This window comes from Trematomus bernacchii, unplaced genomic scaffold, assembly GCF_902827165.1.
Source record: "Trematomus bernacchii unplaced genomic scaffold, fTreBer1.1, whole genome shotgun sequence".
Lineage (NCBI taxonomy): Eukaryota > Metazoa > Chordata > Actinopteri > Perciformes > Nototheniidae > Trematomus > Trematomus bernacchii.
The window spans coordinates 2376012-2398643 of NW_022987705.1; the positions used below are offsets into that span (position 1 = coordinate 2376012).

At 40.7% G+C, this 22632-nt stretch overlaps 1 protein-coding gene across 3 annotated transcripts in view; it reads right to left on the reverse strand.

Annotated features, from left to right (window-relative positions):
• LOC117490292 (T-lymphoma invasion and metastasis-inducing protein 1-like) overlaps positions 1 to 10005 on the reverse strand; it is a 56770-nt gene extending 46765 nt beyond the window's left edge. For 2 of the 3 annotated variants that reach the window (XM_034139960.1, XM_034139962.1), the window contains exon 1: positions 9788 to 10005. The gene's annotated coding sequence lies outside the window, so the exon portion shown is untranslated. The remainder of the gene's footprint in view (positions 1 to 9787) is intronic. The other variant, XM_034139961.1, reaches the window with a different exon arrangement.
• Positions 10006 to 22632: the final 12627 nt, after the last annotated feature.

Below are 22632 nucleotides of genomic sequence, written 5' to 3' on the forward strand. Positions count from 1 at the left end.
GATTACCATATTTTAAAGAAAATCCTTCTTCCACAAGTCCTCCATTGAGTGAGAGGCCCGAGAGTCAATGAGTGTGTGTAGCTTTTTGACGCTCCACTCTGTCGCTGCTGCAAACTCAGCGATCAGCGAGTATGAATTCAAGGAAGGAAACCCCACAGATTTAAACCTCCCATTATGATCATTTAACATGTATATTTTAATGTGAGGCTTTCACACCGAGTTATCAGAGCACCTTATTTTACCGCATGTGCTGAGATGAAGGAGGAGATCAAGGTGTGTAAACCTACATTAAATCTATTTGGACTTTTGTTGGAGTGCCACTTGAAATCCTCCTATTTCTAGAGTACAACCAGCAGCAAGCAGAAGGTTGCAAAGCAAGTGGTGGACTATTGTTTTTGATGAATGATAATAAATTATCCTCTGCTTTTTTCTGCCATTCCTCAATCAACGCTTGATGAAATAGTGATTGCGCAGACAATCGCCAGTCATGGAAACCAATCAACTGAATATTCATGGGGTTTGCTGCTCCGAATAATGTGAGAGGCAGAACAAGAAGTGTTGTTTAATTATCCAGGAGGAGTGGGACGAGACATTGACTGTGCTCCAGATTCAGATGGTAACCGTAGAAACCCTGCGGGGCAAGACGCAGCCTGGGGGAGGAGCGGATGAGAGAGTGGATATAAGATAGGAAAATATGTAACAGAAGAAGAAGAGCACTGAACGGACGTGGAAGCATTTTTGGAATTTCTTGAAGTGACACGTGGGAAATGACAGGCTACTACAGACCGGATGGAACAGAAACTCCGTCTCCACTCCACATTTTAAAACATTATATTTGTTGGACTAAAGGTTTACATAAAAAACCCTCAGTGTCATCCATAGCCAATCCAGTCGATCACTTCTTTGTATCAGCACAGGACTACAGTCTGGAACAACAGGAAGGCAAACATTTCAGCTAACGTGTCACTTACTTACAAATCAATCAATTTTATCAGTCTGTTAAATAATCTCTCTCTTATCACTTCTGCCCTTTGGCTCATGGTATACTGTGTTGTTTGTGCTACTGGATTTTGTCTTGCTGTGATTATATGTGATGCAAGTTATTCGGTTTTCTGCGTAATCTCAGCTACACAAATTGACAAATTCGCCTCAACTTGGTTGATAAGGCAATAAAGTAATGAAGTGGGATAAGACACACTTCTGTAGAGAGTTTTAGGGCTGAAAAATAAATGTTGTGTTATCCCCCCCCCCCCCCCCCCCCTTTCTCCCTTTCTCACTTAACTGAACTATTGTGGGAGGTTTTCTTCTCTGAATTAAGTGTCTATGTTATTCAAGCGTTGTTAAATAAAATGTCCTCTTGGTTTGAAAAGTGTAATGTGTTTTTATTCAATGCAATGAAAAAAACCCAATTAATATGTATGTGGGGCAAAAAAAACAACCAAGTTTAAATGTCACTTCATGTTGGCAGCAATATTGTCAGACACTGACATGTGTAGACACCTGCAGACAAACACAGACAGGTGTGAATGGAGCCAAATTGGTAGGTAATACATCCGATTCCGCTCAGTACATGTTGAAGAGACAGCGAAATAACAGGGTATGTGAGCCAGAGAGAGAGAGAGAGAGGGGGGGGGGGGGGGTAAGAGGGTTTTATCCAAAGGTATACTGATTGAGGTGGGAGGTTGCGACTGGGGGATGGGATGTGAGAGGAAAGAGGGTCTGAAAAAAAAAATGATGGTGATGAAAGGGGGATGAGAGGCTGTTAGAGCTGGTGGTATGGAGGGCTACAGGTAGGAAGATGAATGATGTGCGCTGAGGTGGAAGGAGACATGAGAGGTAAAGAGGTGGAGTGGTGCTGATAGGTCCTGAGGGGCTGATAGAGATGGATGTTGTGTCAGTTCAAAGCAGAGCAGATGTGAACAGACCCCATTTGTTGTCAGTAACGATATGGCCGGGGTAAGACTATCTGGAGAGGGTTATTGTCCGCGGGAGTGAGTGTGTTTAGGTGTGACCGAAAAGTATGTAAAAAGATAGAAACAACAATTATTACAACAATATACTGCAATATGCATGAAGTATTAGCTTACTCTGGTTTATGAGTGATGCAAGTCTACTGTTATCACTTTATGAAAGAAATGTCCTGTCTTCAAATCTATTGCAGTACTACCCAAATATAACCAGAGAGTAAGAAAGAGGCTTTGGCATTACTGTAGGGAAGAAAAGGTGGAGAGGTTGCTATGGGATCCAAAAAGGAAATGAAAGATTACGGGTGGAGAAGCAGTAGGATACACCATGAGAGTGTAAAGCTTACACAGGTAAGTACACAGGTATAGTGTAAAGAAAAAAGTAATTGGTCGAGGAACACCTAGGCTCCTGCTGTCCCCCTCCTCCCTTAGAGAAATGGGGGAGGGGGACAGCAGGAGGTGGAAGGGGAAGTTATTTTAGTGCATCCCTGCACCTGAGTCAACAGAGGTGCTTGCAAACAAAGCGCCCCCTTGAAGAAGAGACCGGAGACAATGCAGAGCAGTGAGGGATGGGATAAGAAATGTTCAGCAAGAATGTGACAGACAAACAGCAGCTCTGTGTTGTGTCTCTGCCTCTCAGGCCAAGAGAGGACGCAAAGCACCAAAACAATTCTGTATGGTACACAAACCTTATGACACACAGCTGGGGGTTCACATTTGTTTTGACTTCAGAAATGCTTAAACAAAGTTTTCAACTGGCCATAAAGAACCAAATAAACAAAATTATTGACCGTTGTTGCCAATGTCTGCACAAACATCTCTCTCTGTATATATATACATATATATATATATGTATACAGTCCATATCAAATTGCTAGCATGCAGAATGTACAAGTTAGCATGCATACTGTTTCAAATCGCTGACTGTACTCTTTTCACATGATCATATTTTTTATCTGCTGTACACTCAGGAAAACACCCTTCCCTCTTGCTACTTCTTCATGTGTGCATTACACAAACACACACAAAAACATCCTTGCACACAGCAAGGTGTGACAAATTAAAAGAATAAGGGTGAACCACACCCAGTATGTTGCATCTCTGTTCTGCAAATTTCAATCAACACAAACTGCTTCAGTTATTTTAGCACACAATAGGTCAAGTTTCCCACACAGACATTAAGCTTAAGTTTTAACAAAACCCAGTGAGGATTAGGGCTATTTTCATTATTTACATTTCCTTCTAAACTAATCGATCATTTAGGTTTTAGGCCAAGAAAAATATCAGAAAAACTGGATACTTTGGAGTGTAAAGTTTTATTTTCAAATGTAGATTGGATGCTTGTTATGATAGCAAGCCCCTTTGTATTTACTGTCTTTATCAATAGATGTATTTTGACATTTTAATGATAACAAGCAGCACAGTAAAGCTCTACAGCATTTTCCTGAACCTTGCATTTGTTTCTATATTGATCATGGTAGTATCTATTAAATCTGCACTATGGTCAACAAATAGTTTTTAAGGTTGGTAAACCACCATTAAATCCCTGGATACATGCAAATGCTTAAACGATGTCATGTGGCAAAAAACAAAACTATCACTGAGACGAGGTTGTAAACAACATGTCAGAAATGTGTGCCGTCTCTTCAGTAGATGGGGTTGGATCTAGGTCAATGGGTCCATTTCCCGTGAGTTGAGCTCTTGTGCGGACTGGAGCTGGAGGTTATTGTTTGGGCTCTGAGTGGCTGCGGTGAATAGACCCTCGCTCTCAGTGCATTAGTGACCTGTATAAGCTCCACACAAGTCACTGACATCTGAGTGCAGGCCTGAGGGGAGAGGACAAAGGCAATATGACCAAACATGCACACACACTCACGTGCCTAAAAGCTAACGCACCAAAAGCCAATAACAAAAACACAGAGTCTAAAAGAAACCGTATACAGCACTCACCACAGGGTTTTTATCCCAAAGAAACTCAATCCCAAGAACAAAATAAACCTCTGCAGCTCTGACCGTGAGCCTTCATCCTTGCCTTTGTCAGAAGAAAAAAACCTCACACACTTTCAGACACATTTGAACATGCACACACTTACAAATGCATGCAGAGGCTTTTGAGACGCCTGATCCCACTGCATCACTTCCAGGTCAACAGGCAGGATTGTGGAGTGTGACTATGTGATGAGCACCGAGTCGCTGGTCAGCACTCCCTCTATGTAACTAATGTCATGTGGGGGACGATGGAAAGCAGGACGAGAGCAAAGGAGATGAGAGATAATGGCCTCTGCTTTTATCTCATGGGTGTCAACTTGGACAGACACACACACTCAAACAAATCAGGGGGTGTAAAGATTTCCAAGCTGATGTAAAAAAAAAAAGGAAATCCCACAAAGACCAAATCTCTTTGAAAACACTCCTAGCTCTCCTGCAGTAATTCCTCTCTGAAATCCCTACTCAGCACATCACACACACTAGCATTCCCACTCTCACACTTAAACCAGCTTCCTGTTCAGGTTACATATCAGCATGAACACATCCTTTGTTGGCTCATCACTCAGTAAACCAAATTATACATATTCACCTATATTTGCCTTTTTTCTTGTGCTTTCTTTCTGAAATAAGGGCACCCTAGAAAATAAATATGTACAGTAGATCTAACCTTCTGTTTATCAAAGAAGATGTAGACGCATGCATGCTTGCACACGCATACACAAACACGCATTTACAAATCATCAGCTGGCAGACAGTGTGGGCTGGAACGCAACAGTGATCAGAGATAATGGGCAGACATGACAGGGAAGGCAATGCTGTCACACCAAGAGAGGAGGGAAGGAGGGAAGGAGGGAAGATGGGGCACGAGTCAGAAAAAGAGAGACAAAGACAAAAAGAGAGGAAGAAAGAACGTGAGGGAAAAGGAAGAAACTCCCAGTTGATCAGCAGACAAAAGATAGGAAATGAGTGAACATGCCAGCTCATGTCAGCTCTGAGACACCCCTCCCCCTTCTGGGCCCCCTCACAAATTAGAGGCATCCCCTTCTGCTTCTCCCACTCCTTTTCCATCTTTTGCTTCTACTTCTTCTACTCGACAGGGGGTTGATGATAGGATGTTTTTCACCTGATGTTTCTCACTCTCCTGCTGACAACTCTTCTAGTCTTGCTCAACCAGACGGGTGACATTACTAACGGAGGCACAAACGCGTCAGTGTGACATTATGTTCACACTGACTCACTCAGCCTCTCTTGCACAATTTCTCATGTTTTCAAAAAGCAATTTTAAAGGACAGGGCTATGGAACTACATGCACATGGATGCCGAAAATCCAAGAGGTTCAACATACTTGACTCGTGCGCCCTTGAATTAAACAATGTCTCTGTGTGTACCCATCATCACCAGTAGCGTGGTTTATAACCAGGTCAACCGAAGACCTTGTTCCGGTTATCCTGTTCTGTAAATCATCTCAGATCATCTCAGATGTATCTTGACACACCCTTGTGAGTCATTGCCGTGTACTATCAGCTACACTGAGGGATTCCCCAGCTATTAAATGCAACTATGACAGAACCGGCACCTTAATTGCACACACTCTAGGGCTGCTCAATTCATCGTATTTTAATCGCAATTACGATTATGGCTTGCAACGATTACGAAAACAACGTAATCGAAATAAAACGATTATTTTTGTATTATTACTTTTTTTATTGGTTTTTCAGTTGAATTATACTTAAAGTTCAGGGTAATCAACTGTTAAAAACATACTGTTTACATTTTTTTCTCCAATAAATTGATGTTTTCAAAGTAAATGGATAATCGTTTTTAATAATCGTAATAATATCAATTATTGACCCAAATAATCGAGATTATGATTTTTGCCATAATCGAGCAGCCCTAACACACTCCAGAGAAATAGAAACCGTTTTCAGTGTCTCTCCACCTTAAAGTGGACCTATCATGCTATATTTGAATAATATAGTATAGGACCATACCTATATAAGGCATATTTATACTCTTTTTTTTTTTTAAATACCAAACAGATCATGCATTTTAGCCATGCCTCATTTCGCTCAATTTGCACTGTTTTAGCTCTGTTTTTGCAAGGGCAGATTCTGTGAGAACAGCACCATCTACAGGCCTGGCATATGTACTACAGCGTCTCCAGCGCTTTGAAACGGCAATGGCCGTGGCTGTCTCCTCCTGATTGGTGGAGTTGGCCCAATAGCCGTAGTGCCACCGTCCTGACGTCAGGACAGTGTTCAAATCTGGATCAGTTTTTATCAGATCCGTTGCAGCCCCTTTTTTAGAGATTTGGGTATGGAGGAAAATAGAGAGGGTTGTGTTTTCTGACACTTGGTGAGTTCCCTGGAACACCGGGGACACATATTCATGTATAAAAGACGTACAAAAGTGCATTTTGCATGATAGGTCCCCTTTAAGCTGTCAGTTTTGTCTTCGTCTTTGTCACCCGAAACAGATTTCATTTGTATATTTCTGGTACGATGACAGCAGCAGAGTAAAAGACAGACACACAGAGAACCCACAGGCACACATTCAAAAAGCAAACATTTAAACAGCTTGATTGCATGTGGGGAGAGGGGCACGGGGGGCTGCATAAGCCCTGTATTTGCTTAACAGCAGAAATAAGACAACCACTGAGGAAGTGGGATGGAGGGTTTCCAAACAACGGTTGAAAGAGGAGAGGAAGACGCACAAAGATGAGGGAGAGAGACATCACCCCCTTTCATGCTAATTGCAACATCCCTTTATCATGCCTGCACACGCTCATCACACTGCATCCTATGTACTGTATGTGTTATTATACAGAGGTCAGAAGAGTCATATTCACTGAAGAGGAAAGACAAGTGAGAGTGTTTGCAACCAGCTTGTTGTTCCTGATGATGATGAAAGCAATGAATATTATCCTTTTCAGTTATAAAATGTATTGTTTTCTTGGAGAGTGTATGAGCTTTACTTGATTATTTGCATTTATCGTATAGATTGTATCAAGGCTGCAGAATAGTATGTTCACTGTGAATGTGCTTGTTAAAAACGAATCTGCGGTCTACAAAATAATCATCAAACTTTAGGGTTAAGACTTGGTATTTGATTAGGTTAATGTAAATATTGTAGTACTCATGTAGTGCCTCAGTTAGGCTGTTAACTTGAAGGCAGGATGTGTGTAAAAGAGGACACACCTACTTACATCTGCCCTATAGGTGAGCTGACTTAGCCTGAGAGAAATACATCAATCTGGGTCAGTATGTACACACACACCCACACACACACACACACACACACACACACACACACACACACACACACACACACACACACACACACACACCCCACTCAGCCACACACACACACCCACTCAGCCACAGGGCTCACTTAGCAGAGCCCCATCCCCCCTTTCACGCTCACAAACAATATTAGCTTACTGTACACAGACAGAGCACATGGTTGTGTGGATGTACACATATTTGTCCTGAACACACACTTGCACACTTAGTAAATGGACACACACATACACATTAACCTGGATGCGTGCTTTGTTACTGTGTGAGTTAATGCCCCCCCCCCCCCCCTCTTTTCAGAGCCCCTGGGTTTTGCGGAGTCTTTGTCAATGTTGGAAAAAAGTGTGTGCGCACGTACCCACACGCACCAGTTTTTATCTGCCACTATAAATCCTTCACGGATCACTTGCTCAAAACACCCTGCCAATATTCAACTACCTCATGATGGCAACTGAAGCACTGAATTGTAGCAAGAGATAGCATGAAGAAAATATAACAAGGAAGAGAGAGGGGGGGGTGGATTCTTATTCTTCTTTAAATCAAAACAAACACTAATAGCAAATAATTTTAAATCTCAATGACAGGGCTGAGTACAGTTTACCAAAAAGTGCAAACACAGTTTTACAGTTACAATCAAACAGCTTTCAACAGTGAAATATTTTTAAATCTATTAAAACAAGTTACTACAACTTACTTACTAAGACACTCTAAATTGCTCAGAGTGGTCCAGTCCAATAGCCAGACATTTAACAAATTACAGGATTTGTTACAATGTTTTTGTCACCTTGTTGAAGACCATAACTTGTCGTGCCAAAGCAATATCAAACCATACGCGGTAAACACTTGCATGGGTGCTAAATATCGTGTTAATCATTAGGTCCTTATATCAAATCCAGGAATATATAACAAAATGACCTATAAACTAAATGTGTCACAATCAACTGTTCCTATTATCATATCTGCACTGAATTATCTCAAGGAACCATACTAAATATATTTTTGTCTTCTTCAGAAGCATGAAAATAAGGGAGTAGAAACAGAGACCCTCTGCTCTCTGACCTCTCGTGTTTTTTTGGCCGTCTAAAGATGACCCTCTGCTCAGCTGAGACCCAACACCTCCACCAACCTACACACAGATGGTAAACACTTCTGTAGTATTCAGATAGAAGTGCACATTTGTATCTGCTTTTACTTGCAACTTGTCCGTTATCCCTTCTCTCTGCCTACACTCTCTTTCTTATACGCTACTGTTGCTCTCTGCCAAGTCTTCAGTAGCACACTGCCTTTCACTGCTGTTCCCAATGCTTTCAGTAGCTCTCAGGTCTCTCTCTTTGTCTGTCTAGTTTGTCTCTATTCTGCTCTTTAGCTGTATCTCCTATTCTATCCGCTATTAATATTTCCACACAACATAGAGCTCCCCCTCACACACACACACACACACCAGCCTGAAGCCCCACACAAAGTAGGCTAATGTCTTTATCAGATCCAAACCTGTTAGTGTATGATCCCTCTCTCTTCATTTGCATTGTAAAACTATGATGGAATAACCAGAAATGTGTGTGAACTGTCCTGCTGTGTCTTTATAACAAGCATTTGACAAGTCATAGTTACTGTAAGTACCGCCTGAGCTTAAATATCTCAAGTAGTTTTATAATCTTTCCTGTACGTCGTACGTCAAAGAACACAGTCAAATATGCACCCAATAAAGCATGCGTTACTTTGTTGCACTTTGAGCTGTGCAGTTTGTTTAATGGCGGGGAAATGTCAGGTGGTGCCGGCCGGAGGGCTGTTAAGGAATTTTGTTATCACTAATTTACCTCGGGTAGGAAACCAGGCAATGTCCCAGTGAGTGCAGTAATGATTGATAAAGTCCTTTCATCAATGAACACACTGGCCCAAGCAGCATGGCTATTTGAACAAAATGTGTTTTTTTTCTTAGTGCTATCATATTTATATCAATATAAAAATGGTGTGTATGTGAGTGTGTGTGTGTGTGTGTGTGTGTGTGTGTGTGTGGTGTGTGTGTGTGTGTGGTGTGTGTGTGTGTGTGTGTGTGTGTGTGTGTGTGTGTGTGTGTGTGTGTGTGTGTGTGTGTTGGAGAGAGAGAGAGAGAGAGCTGGAAAAAAGAGCCACCACCAAACAGTAGTGTAGTGTACTAGCAAAGGAGAGAAGTCACACACACATATACACAGCTATATTGTGTGAGAAAGCAAATATAATAAGTTAATATACAGACATTAACACACATACACAAATACACACACACACACACACACACACACACACACACACACACACATACTGTATATGGACCATTCACAATGAAAGGCTTGTACCCTTACAACAAGTCAGATGCACACATTTGAACTCCTGGCTATAACTTCTATGTTGTCTTCCTCACACAAACAGTTATTATACATGGTTAACCATTAATCCACACCATGATGCCAGTTATCTTAATCTTCCAGGTTCTTCTCCCATCTCTCTCACTTCCAAAGCTCCCAAAACACCATAAAAACATGAGGTGCATCTCTTTACCTGTGCTTAAGATCCCAGTGTTTCCTGTGTGAGTAACAGTTAATTCCCTGTGTTGGTTAAAACAAAGTCAGCACGTGTCCTCTCCGAGAGCAGACAGGGGAATCCTTGCATCAGTGAGACATCTCCCGGACTCCTGCGAAACGTTTGCCTCTACACACACACACACACACACACACACATTACAGCACATACGCACACATGCTGCCTCTTGCTTGCCTAGCCCAGACTGAAGGCAGAGGAGAGGGTGTGTTTGAGGCTGAGTGTGAGCCCGCCCTCTTCTCTCTCTGCTTTCTCCCCTTCCCTCCAACATGCACTCACCCTCCTCCTTCTTCCCCCCTTTCTCCTCTCTCCTCTCTCTCTCTCTCTCTCTCTCTCTCTCTCTCTCTCTCTCTCTCTCTCCTCTCTCTCCTCTCTCTCTCTCTTCTCTCTCTCTCTCCTCTCTCTCTCTCTCTCGTCTCTCTCTCTCTCTCTCTCTCTCTCTTTTCCCTCTCCAATTTCACCTCCCCCGGCTTGCCAATTGACTGCCGGCATGTGTGCTGGTTCTGTGCCTCGAAGCCTTTAGATGTCCCAGTCCTCTTTTTTAATTTGCTGGCTCTCTTGCCTCAAGTTCTACAAAAAAAACAAAGACACACAGATACAGTGGGCAAGCACAGGCACGCCGATAAGTTTACAGACAAACACCATTCACCGAAAGTACAATTATGGATTAATACAGGCAGATTTGTTTTGAGGAAGAGATACCAGATAATACAAAGCTACACTCTGGAAAGAAGGTAGGAAATGGGATCTTAAAATAAGTAACGTGTAGAATTCTGTGTGCCAGAATAGAGATTTTGTTTTTGTAGAAAGGTGAGAAAGGTGAACAGAGCGGGGCGATGTACAAGACAAACCATCTCACTTTTTGGAAAGCTTCCATGTGAGCAGCTGAAGCTCGTGTTATGTTGCTGCTTCACTCCCGCTTTTTATCCTCCACTCTTTCCTTCACACTCTTATAACCCACTGGGCTTTTTGAAACAGGCTTCAAATAAAGAGAATGAACCCTCAAGTGGCCTTTTTTTTACCCTACATTTCTCAGTAAGAAGACATCACCACCTCCTGTAGGGTTGGAAGATGTCTCTGAAAAGTATAGTGTATCCTTCACTGAGAGCTGCCAGCTTGGTTTCCAACAGCGACCCAGTTTTAAGGCAAGAAAGGATCAAGAAACCCACCAAAACGACTTCTGCAGACCAAATCACTAATAGTATGTTCCAGGCTTTCAAGTATCTGCCAATATGGGACAAAATAATGTCAAGGTTTCATACTGTCACATGTTTGGTTAGCCATTAGCCTTTATTTGTCTACACAAGCAAACATGGGTGCATGTGACAAAGGTAAATACAAACAGTGTCGAGGTTAACACAATTTGGAGGAGTCACACAGAGTTCAAAACAAAGGAAGTGAGGAGAAATAATGATCTGGGCTTCACTATGGCAACTCTAGAAAACGTTGCAGCCCGATAAATGAAGAAATAACCCCAGGCTTTTTCTCCAAGGAAAATTGTTCATTTGCAAATTGAGAAAGTCTTTCAACATCATTTGGTGGTGAAAACTCAACATATGAACTTATAATTAGGTAAAAAAGAGTCCAATAACAAACAACTTCCTTTTTCCCTAATGATAACTTGTCTATTTCCTCTGACAAAACATTTCTTCGGATCATCAAATCCCTTACACAAACTTAGAAAATGTCTTGAAAACAGAAGATTTGATGAGAAAAACAGAGCTGGTTACATAACATGCTGATGATCCCAATTGTCTCTGTCTGCTGCACTCTGAAGCTCTTAAAATATCTGCCGTTTGGAAGTATTTAACATTTATGGAGGCAACAGGACAAAGGGCAGGGAAGGTAACAGATCTACCAAAGAAAAAGGACCTGACGCAGCCTCCACAGGGTAGAGAGGGGAGACAAGCACAACGTCGCTAACAGAAGTGCACACCGGAGCACGGACGGCTTTTTAGCCCCAGGCACACGGTGACATTTCAGCACCTAACTCAATACCACTGCATTGTAATTCTGTACTGAATGTCTGCTTGTATACGTGTACATATGCTGTCCGTCTGGCTGTCTCATAGTTCCTGTCTCATCAGACCCCTTCCCTGCCTTCCTCTCTGTCTCCCCGTTTGTTTCTTTCTGTGTTATCTAACAAATTAGCCTGAAAAGGTTGCGTCCTGCTAGGAGCCGGATGAAACAGGAAATAGCCAATCCAGGAGGATGAACAGCAACAACCAGTTCCCACACGACTGTCCAGACACTGCATTATTGGGCTGTAATGCAATTACCCAAGAAGCAGGGAGGAAATGGTTACTAGTTTGAGGACAACAGAGAGCAAAGGCTATGATGGCATGTTGTCACAAGCAGAGTACAGAGGAGGTAACAACAGCAGGTGGAGGATGTTATGTAAGCAGAGGGGAGGGCTGGAGAAACATCAGGATGGCGGGGATTTCTTTTTGTTAGCTTGTTTTGCTCTGTCTGCACTCATCATTTGGCATGCTGCTTTTGTAATGAGAACACGCTCGTTGTTTGTTCTCAGCTGCGCAGCGATGAGTAAATGCATATCAAAGCCCATTCATCAGTTTTCTGTTAATAAACAGACTATTCGGTAGCAGCGTTGTGAGAGTAGCCGTTTCTGTTCCCCTGTCTTCCTGCACACCTGAGCTGGCCTTTCAGCACAATAAACTCCACCTTTCAATCCTTATCAGATGTTATCGCAGTGCGTGTGTGGTGGTGTGTGTGTGTGTGTGTGTGTGTGTGTGTGTGTGTGTGTGTGTGTGTGTGTGTGTGTGTGTGTGTGTGTGTGTGTGTGTGTGTGTGTGTGTGTGTGTGTGTGGAGGCAATATCAGTTAGGAGCTGAAGGGATGAGACGCAGATTGGTTTCCCATTTCATGCCGTCTGCCTTATCTGTCGCTAAACATATCATATTTAAATTCATGAACATTCTGTATTGAAAAGGGACAAAAAAGATGTGCACATATACACTGTCAGGATGCTCGTTTCCCCCACCCAACCACCCACCTTGCCAGATTTGATAAAATCATCATCACCAGCCATGCGAGAAGAGCTGATGAATAATGTATGTAATGCTGAGCCACAATAGTACATCCCTTCTGGCCTGCTACCTTTCTCTTAGAGTCGCAGAAGCTACCGGTTGCTTAGGGTCGTATCAGCTAATCCCTGTCTAGGACTATTCCCATTCCCATTCCCATTAGCATGGGACAAAACTACATGCACAGAGGAATGTCCTTTAAACTCATGTGTCAAATGCACACATACAGGCACATGAGCACACACCACAGAGGAAAATAAATTGGCCAGGTATATAGGCCACAACTGCGCTCATTAATAGTGACGACAGATGCTTCTGACAGACCCTCAAACTGTAGAATGGGCATCAGGTGTTAGACTGCATGCCTTCATGATGACACAAAGAAACGATGACATGCATCAGATGAAGAGCTGGGATGGACAGCTGGGATGGACAGCTTGGATGTGAGGCTATAGCGAGACCTCAATTACACCGTCACCTACACATTCTCACATACATTCAAACAAACAAGGTTGTTGTTCTCAAGTCTATGCCTGGTTTTCACATTGTCTTTTTTTCTTGACAAACAGCTTATAAAACAGGTATCTAAAGTCTTGAACTTGCTGTACACAAGGCTGCAGGTGTAGGTGTAAGTGATTATTTCTGATTTTATGTTAACTGCTGAGATTTTAATGCAATAATGGCACCGAGGTTAAAAAAACAAGCAGTCAGCGGTCCAGTTATTGTTATTATGTACTAATGAGCCAGTATATTCTTGTGCTTGGGCTGCAAGGTCATCCGGCACACATCTAAACAACATCAACCCAAAGCAATGATTCACATTATTATTCATGTAGGGGAGGGTATCTGTGAATATCAAACAGGAACATTGTATATTGTTTACTTAGGTCAGTCTAACATTGCTGCTCCTCAAACACATGCACTTCAGATCCTCTTTTGTTGTTGCATTAGAAATTGGTTGGATTTGGTTATTTACATCTTTGAAAATGGGTCGTCTGATCTTCACAGACTTCACATTGTCTTGAGAAGTGAATTCAGACGTGTGCAGTCGAGACATCTGAGAGTGTGGGTCATGCTATTAGAGAGGAAGTAGATCCAGTATTGAAAGCATAGACAGTCATTTCACCAGGTAGTCTTACAAACTGATACCAAAGACTGCAACATTTACATTCAATTGTGTTTTGCTAATAGATGAAAATGATCAATGACAACCTCAGTTCATCAAGGTTTTTACATTTGTCATTATACACACATTGGTCAGTTTAGACTATAATCATGTGATATATATATTGATGTTATTATGTCTCATGTGATGTGTGTGATAAACACCATGACTGAGCCCCAAAGTAGAGTTTGAACCTTGTTTAACGTCAGGTCAGTGGTTGTTTATCACAAGACAATGGGCCAGACAGACCCTTTTTATTACAGGCAGTGCACCCCCACCGGTGTTCTCACTTATTGAGGGTGATTAGACCTCGGCTCAGGTTGAAGGTGAGCAGAGCTATGCTGAGAATGACAAGAAGACAATTGACTTCACTGATAAGAATCATAAAAGTAATTGTTGTTGCTCTAACTGGTCCAACGGAGCTAGGAGGAGAGGCAACATCATTACAAACACCTGTGTGTGTTTAACATGGGTGTGCAGGGGCCATATGACTCAAACATTTTTAAAATATATATAAGAAAAATAAGAAAACCTTAGAACTACCTTTGATAAACAATAACCACATCAAAATCAACAAAAAGAGAAGTTGGCGAGCTTACGCTTATTTACTTTCATTCAAAGAGTTAGATGAAGACATTGATACAACTAACTTATATGTATGTAAGCAGAACACAAAGCTAGAACCAGTAGCCAGCTAACTTAGCTTAGCATGAGGACTGGAAAGGGAGAGAAACAGCTGTCAAAGGGTGACAAAATCCAATTTCAAGCGCCTTTAAAGCTCACTTATTAACACAATGTGTCCCGTTTGTTTATCCATATAAAAAAGCAATCACCATAGGGAATTAGGGACTTTTTTTTCTTCTGGATAGTTGCAAGGCAGCCAGTGAAGGATCCAGAATGTTACCGGTCCCCACCAAGAAATAGTCTGGTAAAACACCCCTTATCCAATCAAATCTGTACGTAACAATGTTTTAGAATTCAGTTTCTATTTTTCAAAATCTAATAAAAACGATAACGATATTCCTGTCCTGGTGTGAATGTTGACATCAGAATGTAAATTATAGTAACTCAATGAGCTAAGGGAATCTACACGTATCTCTTAACCTGATGGACTGTTTCCCACACAACTACTTCTGTCTATTCTAATACTCACTCCCTAAAACACACACGTAGATAAACACACTAGCACTAATATTCAGAGACCAACTGCAACTTCAGTATGTTTTCAACAGAAACCCAAGATATTTTTCTCCCTTGAGACCCTACTACAAATACACATATGGTATATATTATTTTTCTTCTAGCTTGCGCTGAGATCAACAAAAAGATGAATAAAAACCGAGAAGCAACGCAGCAGTCAGCACTACTTTATTCAGGATCAGCAGGGTTTAAGACTAAGTCCAATGTGGGTTGAGATTAAGACCAAAATAGGCAATAAACAAAGCATTTGTATTTCCAAAGACAGGAAATAACTCTTAAAGAATCGAGCAAGAGTCTGCAGAGATGTGGATCTATCTGTAGGGGCTTTGTGCTAAACCCTTCAACAACAAACCAGCCAAGGATTCTAAATAATTACTGCAGAGAAGTCAATTGTATCCCCATGTTAATCTCTTTAAATGTCTGTCGTTCTGGGAAGAAAATAATGATATGCGGCAAAGGTGAGGACAAGATAAGTCTTTAAAGTTGTTAAGGCTTGATAAAGTTTTGTCAACAACCAAGTCAAACATTTTCAGAGTCACATAAATCTGCCAGGGGAAGGGAGCATATGGGCTGAAAAAGAGTCATCAATTGGCACTTCACATGTTTGGCAAGCATAACAAACAGAACATCTGATATAATCAGCAAAACAAAGTCTTAGATAATAAGACTTATCTCAGCTTGATACGTGTTGCAGACTCCAGATCAGTGGAGTAAAAGTACTGTATCAAAGCCACCATAATCCCCATCGATGTAAACAGGGAGCAGCATTAATTAGGGGGCTGCATTTAAAGATGATTATCTGGGATATGAGCAAATGGGAGGGGTGGGAACAGTGTGTATACGTCTGTTTTAATGCCGGCTTATCTCTGCAGTATTCTTATTTGCACATGTGTGTTTTGTATGAGTGGAGGAGGGCGTAGGATGTGAGGTAGTTGTCGGAGGGTGGATGAGTAAGAGACAGAGAAGGCTGTACGGTGCATAACTGCACACACACACACACCCTGACCTCGCCGCACACTCACAAGCTTAAACTGCACAGCCCATTTTATTACAAACACAGCCCTGTAACCCGGTCATTCTGGAAACACAAAATCACACACACACACACACACACACCTGTTTTTTCGTTATTAAAGCACGCTCAAACCCTTACAAGGCCGCAGCCCCACACATCAAAAGATTTCACTGCTCATCAGAGACTCATGGACAAGGATGAAAATAGATTCTCACATGGCATCCTGGAAGAACCACTGGCCCTAAGCTCTGATATCATGCGGAAGAAGTCGGACACAAAGATACCAAGTCCTGCCTATGCAGCAATAATGGAAATGCTGTTTTCTGGGGTACACACAGACACACACAGACAGACCTTACTTACTGATAGCCCTGATGTGTATGTATCACTGCATAGCTACATTTACATGCATAGCAACATGAGTTACATTTAGGAAGAAGCTCTGAGTGATGATTTAAACAGGATTTTGACTCCAAGCAACACATTTATCGGGATTCTTTGGAGACATTTGACACAAAATCACAAATGAGAGTGGCACTATAGGAAGAGTCTGTGCATCGAAGTCAAATGAAGCCGCTAGCTTGGCTGTGGGCTCTTCAATGGATTACAAATATTCTTTTTCTCACCCCCCTTATTTCCTCCACACAAAACACACACACACACACATGTATTCTCATGCACTTCCTGCTCATTTAAGAAATCTAGGCTGTTTCCAGGTCAAGCAGCAGAGACAGAATTAGACCTTTCCTTATCCGCCAGTTGTGCTTGTCTCATTACATCATTCACTGTATGTAACACAGCCATCTCAAATTTACGTCATATTTCCCCATTCACTAGCACTCGCGTTTATAAGACTTACGCGATAAGAATGATTTCAAGTCAATAATGAGTCTGATTAATGTTATACTGAAGCTCAGCTGGTTTAAAAGCTCTCTATCTTTTACATTTTCAAACATGTAGGATTGGAAAACAAACATGTAAAAAAAGAAACAATATGAATCCCATTTTAAATCATGTGTGACATCTACTAAACTAAAGATTGAATGTGGGAACAAACACCATTGAAAACAACTTTCTTAAGCTTTTTGTCATCATAACATTCTATAAATATCTAGGTAACAGAAGCTTAAAGCATATTGGTACTGTACTTGTCAGACAGCGCTGTAACATCACAGCTTTGAACACAACCGCTGCTGAATCTACAGAGTTTCCGCCACTTCAGCTAAAAGTTGACAGCGCCAGCATAAAACAGGCGAGAAGGAGAAAATGGGAGATGAGGTTAAGAGGTTGAGTGTGGGAAAAGGAGGGGAGGAGAGGGAAGAAAGGATTAAAGCATCTGAAGGTATAGTGTTCCTCTGGAAGATGACGGGCTGATGGCTGCTCCCACAGGACCGACGGGAGGAATAATCCCACCAAATGGAAGAGTTTAACGGTTACCACCCACTGAGAGAGACACACAGAAACACACACTAGACACACAGAAACACACAGTCTCGCATAGACAAGCACATTCACACAAATATCCACATGTAGGTAGTACACACTATGTTCAATTTTAAATACGTATTAATTGCATAAGGCAGGACCATGCTTGGATGGCCTACACACACCATTTGGATTGCAGTTATGGAATTTTCAAAACTATGCAGATAATAAATGATACATTATATTTTAGGCGCCTTTCATGACACCGTGGGACACCGTACACAGTTTGTTAAAAATGCTAAGAGGCAACAGAGCATGATAAAAGCACAAACAGGAAATCATGGAGGAGACAATCAAAGTGGAGAAAAATGAATAGATCGATGGTGAACTATTTAAAAAAGAATGCGGTGAAAATACCAAAATCAAAATGCATGAGCTAATAACTTTGCACAGTAAAATATATTTAAATTCAGTTACGTTTTCGACCATATATTTCATTTCATTTCATTTGTATTTGTTCCGTTCATGGTATGCAAAACTTAATGATTAATAATTGTTAACAAAACATGTCTTTATAAACACACCATTGACCGAAAAGGAGCAGGAAGAAGAACAAATCTTATATTACCTGCCCCTTTCTAAAAAAAAAATTGAAATAGATGGTCTGTCCTTCATATTTATTTTTTACAGTCAAACTTATTCACAGCCAAACATAACATCTTAGGATAAAAAGAGAAACACACAAAATACTTACTTCCCACTTGACAGTTAACGGAAAGAAAAGAAAAACACCAAAACATCACATGTATAAGGAAAAGGAAAAGTGCAACACCCTCATCTGAGTCCTACTGGAGAAGAAGGTGGAAAGCGGCGCATAATAATAATAATAATAATAATAATAATAATAATAATAATAATAATAATAATAATAATAATAATAATAATAATAATAATAATAATAATAATAATAATAATAATAATACAATTAATAATAATAATAACAACAATAACAATGGGACCTGCAAATAAAGAACAGACATCACATCAAAGACATCAAAAATATTTACCAATGCAGGACCAGAGTACATAGACTTATTCACATTCTGCTTCATATAGTCCCATTTTTCTTAATTTATACAATTTCTTTAACTGAAAAATACATATACAAATCTTTAGATCCTTCTGTTGAGAATTATAAGATATGAGAACATGTCTGTTGACTACACTGAAATACAACCAAAACCCAGCCTTGTTAAATGGTTGAGACTGCAGCAGTGGAGGATGTTATGCAGCGGTGTCCTCACCTGACACCCCGCTGCACCCTCCGTCTCAGAGGCTTTCTACATCAGCAGAACCAAGGACAAAGCTGCTCTGCTGAAAAACAACAAAACAAAAACAAGACAGAGTGTTTTGCTGTTCTCCTGTCTCTGTGGCAGACTCTTACCCATCAGTGCTTTGATGGCTTGATACTGTGTTCGCAAGTAGGCTCGAATAATTAGAAGCACAAACAAGCCAGAGAGAGGCCGACAACAGGAGGCAGAGAGGGATGTTGGTGAGACTGTGAGATGCTGCCAAGCTGGAGAAGGGTTTGAGTTCAGTGAACCCCACAAAGCCTCAGGACAACCCACTTCATCTCGCCATTTTACATAAACAGACAATAGTATCCCCTACTTCTTCCTGAAGATGTCATCCTTTATACAACAAATATGGCTTGCACTATTTACCTACTTACTTGAAAGTACTAATCCCAAATCTTATAATAAACGCATGTTTTCGTTTACTCATCTTGACATGAAACACTTATTTTGCAATAATTGTAAATATTTTCTGAACTTTATTGGTTTTCTAATACTCTCATTTCATTCAATTGTTGATTGTGTTTTCAATTACATGTTTAATGTAATCATTTATTGTGTCATTACGTGCTACCATCATTATTATTGACGTGACACAAGTGATCATAATATTTTGCATTAGCTAAATAGCTTTTTCTGTAATGATTATGGCTTTTGAACAATCCATCCGGTATTGAACTAGTGGATTAGTGAATAGATCTTCAGTTAGTGGATCTAAAGGGATGGTGTTCAATTATGCACCATCTTAAATACAGAGGATGTCTGCACAACACACACACAGATATCCATAGCACTGGGTCATAAAGGGAGAATAGATTTGACCTTTTGGCGGGTGAGGTGAAGCAGAACAACGCGGTTCCTCATCTCATTAAACCCAAAATGTTTATTCCTCTTTAGGCACTGGTTCTCGTTTCCTGTATTACTCACAAACGGCCCCTCCTGATATCCTCTTCCCTTATTCTTGTTTTTAACGGATTAATTGACTTGTGAACTGAAGCATGAAACTGGCTTCATGGTCACAGTTAATGAGCAGCTATTGATCCTTATAAAGCATGTCAATATGTGGTAGAAAAAAGCACCGTGCCCTAAGGTACCACTGACCAAACGTTACCCTCTTATAATCCTTAGCAAATGTTTCAATGATCACCAAAGCCCTGCCTATAAAACTGTTGTTTTAAGTGAGGGATTTTAAAAGGGATCTCTTCATCTAGAGAATTACTAGAGCTACACACGATCAGCTTTTCATTTTTCATTAACCAGTTCAAGAGGAAATACAGAGAAATTATTTTCTCGAGGTACAGGGATGGGGAAGGTGTTTGACTATGTGTATGTGTATATGTGTGAGTATGTAGGTGTGTGTATATGTATATGTGCATATCTGTGTATGTTAGGGCTGTGCAATTAATCGTATTTTAATCGCGATTACGATTTTGGCCTGCCACAATTACGAAAACAACATAATCGAAAAAAACGATTATTTTGCTTTGCTAGGTTGTGACAGTGCAACATGTTTGATCTAATTTATTTTAGTCTAATTTATTTTTATTTATCATATTTATATATGTTTAGTAGCTTGTGGAAGTGCGCTCCAAAATATTTGTTGATATTGTTTATTGGTATTTATTATTTTGATATTTATTTAAATGTAAATATAAATGTATCATTTATTTTTGTATTGGTTTTTCAGTTGAATTATACGTTCAGGGTAATCAACAGTTAAAAATATACTGTTCAAATTATTATTTGTATTTGTTTTAAAGTTCAATAAATGGATGTTTTTTTAAAGTCAATGAATAATCGTATTTAATAATCGTGATATCAATTATTGACCAAAATAATCGTGATTATGATTTTTGCCATAATCGCACAGCCCTAGGCCCTTTCTCATGTCATCAAATGTCCCTCCTCGACTCCTCGGTCCTCCGGTAGTGACCCTGAAATGAATTTTAGCGCGCCATGTTGAAGGACATCTCATTTCTCGAAATGCACATCGAGGACCGAGCATCGAGCGTCGAGGAGGCTCTCTGGAGGAGCTATAACCGAGGATACACTGATGGGTCCTCCACGGTCCTCCACGGCTCCTTCGTGGGTGCATTTCCGGCAACAGTGATGTTTCAAAGAGTCGAGACGCACGGCCGGACTTATCTCAGCCAATGACAGCTCTGCATGCATCCCCTGGATATTATTTTATTAACTGCTTTCATCGCGACGCGATGTTTACAGTGAGAACAGCTGTGAGGTCCGTGCAGAAAGCAGAGCAGTGTGTATAATATATATCATATCACTCAGTATAACAGGCCTACTCTCTTTATTTGCTTTAGTTTAGTAGATATCTACAAACAAAGTCGATATTTTTCTAAAACCATTTAGTGCTTCACATAATAAAATACACAACGGCTGTAGCCTGATTATATGCTTTAGGAGCTGTAGGTGCGTGTGTGTGGTGTATGTGTGTGTGGTACAGTGTGTGCGTAGATGCAGCGGACAGACAGGTCTCAGTTGGTTTGGTGTCCTCTGCTTACTTGTAATACTTGTAAATAAAACTTTTGGCCCGTCATTTATTTCCTTCATTGTAGCGACCAGAGAGGGGAGGGGGGGGGGGGGGGGGGATATATCCAGTCTCTGATAGTGTTACGTTATTATGAGAGTGCTCTGTTTGATTCTGAAATTGTATATATTTATATAAATATATACATATATGTGTGTGTGTGTGTGTGTGTGTGTGTGTGTGTGTGTGTGTGTGTGTGTGTGTGTCCGCATCTGTAGCCTGTTATTGTCTCATTATACCGCACTGTGAATGAATTAAAAGTAAATATATAAGTCGTCATGAACACATCTGTCCATCAGACAGAGGGCTGCTGTGCCTCCTGTCATCATTAATGGACGTCTCTTTAAAATGACCGTTCAGAGGAGAGGAGTTCTCATTTCTCTAACCGCCTGCTGCTTCCCCTCCTCTCTCCTCGGTTCCCCTCCTCGGCTCCTCCGCTCGCATCTCCTGTGGGCGGGACTAAGTCTCGAGGATAGGAGTCGAGGAGGGGAGTCGAGGAGGGACATTTGAAGACATGAGAACGGGCCCTAGTGTATGTGTGTGTATGTATGTATGTGTGTATGTACATATGTGTATATGTATATATGTTAATCAACAGGTAAAGCAGATTCATAATAATAATAACAATAATAATGAATAATAATGATAATTATTGCAGATTATAGATTATAAATAAATCATTTAGGGACAAGGGGGTGAGATTAAATAAATTATACTTCTTCTCACTCCTTTTTGAACACTAGATGTGGGACTGTTTATGTTGCTAATGCTGTTGTTGTTGTTGTTGTTGTAAATGTCATTTTTTGTTTTGATTTCTCTTACATGATTATGCACTGCAACATTCTTTTTGTTTTGTAATTATTTATTTTACTTGTTCGAAATAAAATGTATCAATCAATGTTCCTTGAATCCACCTTCTCCTGCCCTCAGTGTGTAAACTGAACACTCTTTCAATAGAAGATGAAGCCAACAGGATGACGATGTTTGACTTTGAAAAACAGTATTGGCGAGAAATTAATTAAAAACAAAGAGATCGCAAAAACAAAAGACAGACC